General features: G+C 58.5%; 1 long non-coding RNA gene across 1 annotated transcript; it reads left to right on the top strand.

Moving 5' to 3' along the window:
• The first annotated feature begins 629 nt into the window (after window positions 1-629).
• On the top strand, window positions 630-2,217 carry LOC148213489 (uncharacterized). Its single transcript, XR_015794360.1, has 2 exons — window positions 630-770; window positions 890-2,217. It is a non-coding gene; the product is annotated as an uncharacterized LOC148213489 (long non-coding RNA).
• Window positions 2,218-2,464: the final 247 nt, after the last annotated feature.

Genomic DNA, 2,464 nt, shown 5'->3' on the forward strand with positions numbered 1-2,464 from the left:
GCATCTCCTCCTCCTCTGCTCAGTGGGTTGCCTGCCCCACGGCTTCTTGGTCCCCCCCACCCCCCGCAGGGAGGACAGACTAGGCTCCCCCCCCGGCAGAGGCGGAGGGGCCAGCCAGGCAGGAACCCCAATTCACGAGTCCCACACCAGACGACTGACCCTCCCTCCCGCTGTTGCTGGACCACGTCCACCCGAGGGAAGCCTCCCCCACGTCACGGGCTCCCCGTCACTCTGCCCTGGCTGCTCGGAGGTCTTTCTCTGCCTTCCGCGAGAGCCTGCCTCCCCACACTCGTCCGGCGTCCTGCTCCCGGGAGGGAGGGAGGGAGGAGAGACCCGCCCCAGCTGGCCCCCTCTCAGTCCTTCTCCAGGGTGGCTCGGCCAAAGGGCGCGGTGCTCCCAATCAAGACACCTCCCGGGGCTTTGACCGGCCAGCTGGTTGCTTCTGAGAAGCTTCTGTCCGGCGTCCGCACCAGTTCTTCACTGCACTGCCGGCCATTCCCCTGAACTCCTCGTGGCGACCTGCCGTTCCCCGCAGAGCCACGCAAGTCTGGGGAGCTGCCTGAGAATGCCCGGTTTGACTGGCTCAGCGGGCGGCTCTCCGTGCCTGGGCTTTGCGCTCACATCTGCCACATTAAATGTCGGGTGCTTGCTGGGCTTCCTCAAGCATGTCGAAGGAAACACTTTCAAGTGGGCGCAACAGTCTGAGACTTTGTGCCCTGTCCAGGCAGACCCGTCTGGCACTCCTTTTTATTGAGAAGCTGGATGGACTGGTAAGGAATGGTCTATAATCAGGTTCTGAGTTTTAAAAACGATTTCTTTCGAATGGTCTAAACTGGTTTTATAGGAGGTCGTGAAAAGCTTTACCTGTTATTCTCATCCTGTGAAATAGGAAACCGTCGTTCTCTGCTTTGTGGATCGCATCACTCACCCCTAGGGGAGCGAGGACAAGGCTTTGCCTGAAAGGGGAGCAGGAACCCGGCAAATGTGCCCGAGAGAAGCTGGAAAGGGGTTGTCCTGCCGTCTTCTCCAAGCAGGATGCCGCTGGCAGAAGAGACCCAGGAAGGAGGCTGGAGCTGACGGAAGCCTCTCCCTCGAAAAGCCCTGGGCCTGTGTGGGGCCGGGGTGTGAGATTAAATCAGCTGCGGGGGGCGGGGGGGCAGGAAGCAGCTGCTTCCTGCAAAGGTGACATTGAAATCTCTGCTCTGCCTCTGGGGGTGGGGGGCGGGGAGGGCTGCCAGCAGAATCCATTGTTGGAGCTTCATGGCAAGAAAATTGCAGCCTTGGCATGGGAGAAAGAACAGGCAACCAGCCGCCCCCCGCCCCCGCTCTCTTTCTCTGGAGGCTTTTGAGAAAATAAAGAGGGCACCGGATCCCCGCTCGCTTGGGCCCCCCTCTCCGGGCATCTTTCATTTGCAGGGTAACGGAATGAGGCTTCAGCCGATCAAAATGGCCTCTCGAGAGGTGTTCAGGCAGGCCTCTGTGTTTGGGCCTGTGCCCGGGCTGGGGAAGGGCAGAGGGCACGGCTGCTGCCCTCGCGAACCCCTTGCTGAGGCGGCTGCTGGCAGCCTTTGGAAAAGCTTTGCTGACCCCAGGTCCGGCCTCAGCTGGCTTCCCCTCCCTACGCTCGGAGCAGGGGGCCAGCAAGTCCGCCTCAAGGTGCCGGGCCTGTCCAGCACCCAGGGGGGCAGCTGCCGATCAGGGTGGACAAGGAAGGGTCGTCGCTGGGCACAGCTGAAAGCAAGTGGGCCTGGATGAATCCGGAGAAGTTCGGTGGTTCTCTGGACTGAACACAGACTTCCCCAAACTGGCACTCGGGACGAGAGTTCAGGAAAGGCAGGAAGTCTGTATGCCTTTCAGAAAAATAGCTGTTTTGCCTTTGCTTTTCCAAATATGGAAAATCCTAGGGCCGGGAAAGGGAAGGCAGGAGAGGAACTGAGTGTCTGGCAGGCCTGCCTCCAAATGCCACGGAGCAAGACTGCCCGCCGCTCTCCCCTCACCTGCTGCGGTGGGAGAGCCCCGCGTCTGGCCTCGCGTCTGGCCTGGGCCCCTCTTCTCCGGCTTCTGCCTTCTCTAAGATATTTCTGTTTCACTTCCAGTCTTTCCTTCACGCCCTGATCCTTCCTGTAGCCTGGGAGAATGCAGCGGGTTTGGACCAAGCGCTCGGTGGCTTCCAAGGAATCGGGGGACGACTTCAAAAATAAATTTGACTGAAATATAGCTAATGTTAACACTCAGTTCATGCAACAGGTCATTTAAAAAATGTAGTGGTTACATTCACACGATGAGCAATACTTCATTACTGTTAGCCTTGGTTAGATTTTTTGGGGTGGTTTCCTGTGTTGTGTAAGCCCAGTAGAGGGTTCAATGTCTTCTGCCAGTGCAGAAAATGAGTAAACTGAGTTAGCAGTTTAAGCGGGTTGCCACGTCACCTTTTCCACCTCTGTGCCTCTGGGGAGCAGGTCCA

Source organism: Python bivittatus, unplaced genomic scaffold (assembly GCF_059951505.1).
Source record: "Python bivittatus isolate LINGU-HERP-01145 unplaced genomic scaffold, Pbiv_v1 ctg000980_np1212, whole genome shotgun sequence".
NCBI lineage: Eukaryota > Metazoa > Chordata > Lepidosauria > Squamata > Pythonidae > Python > Python bivittatus.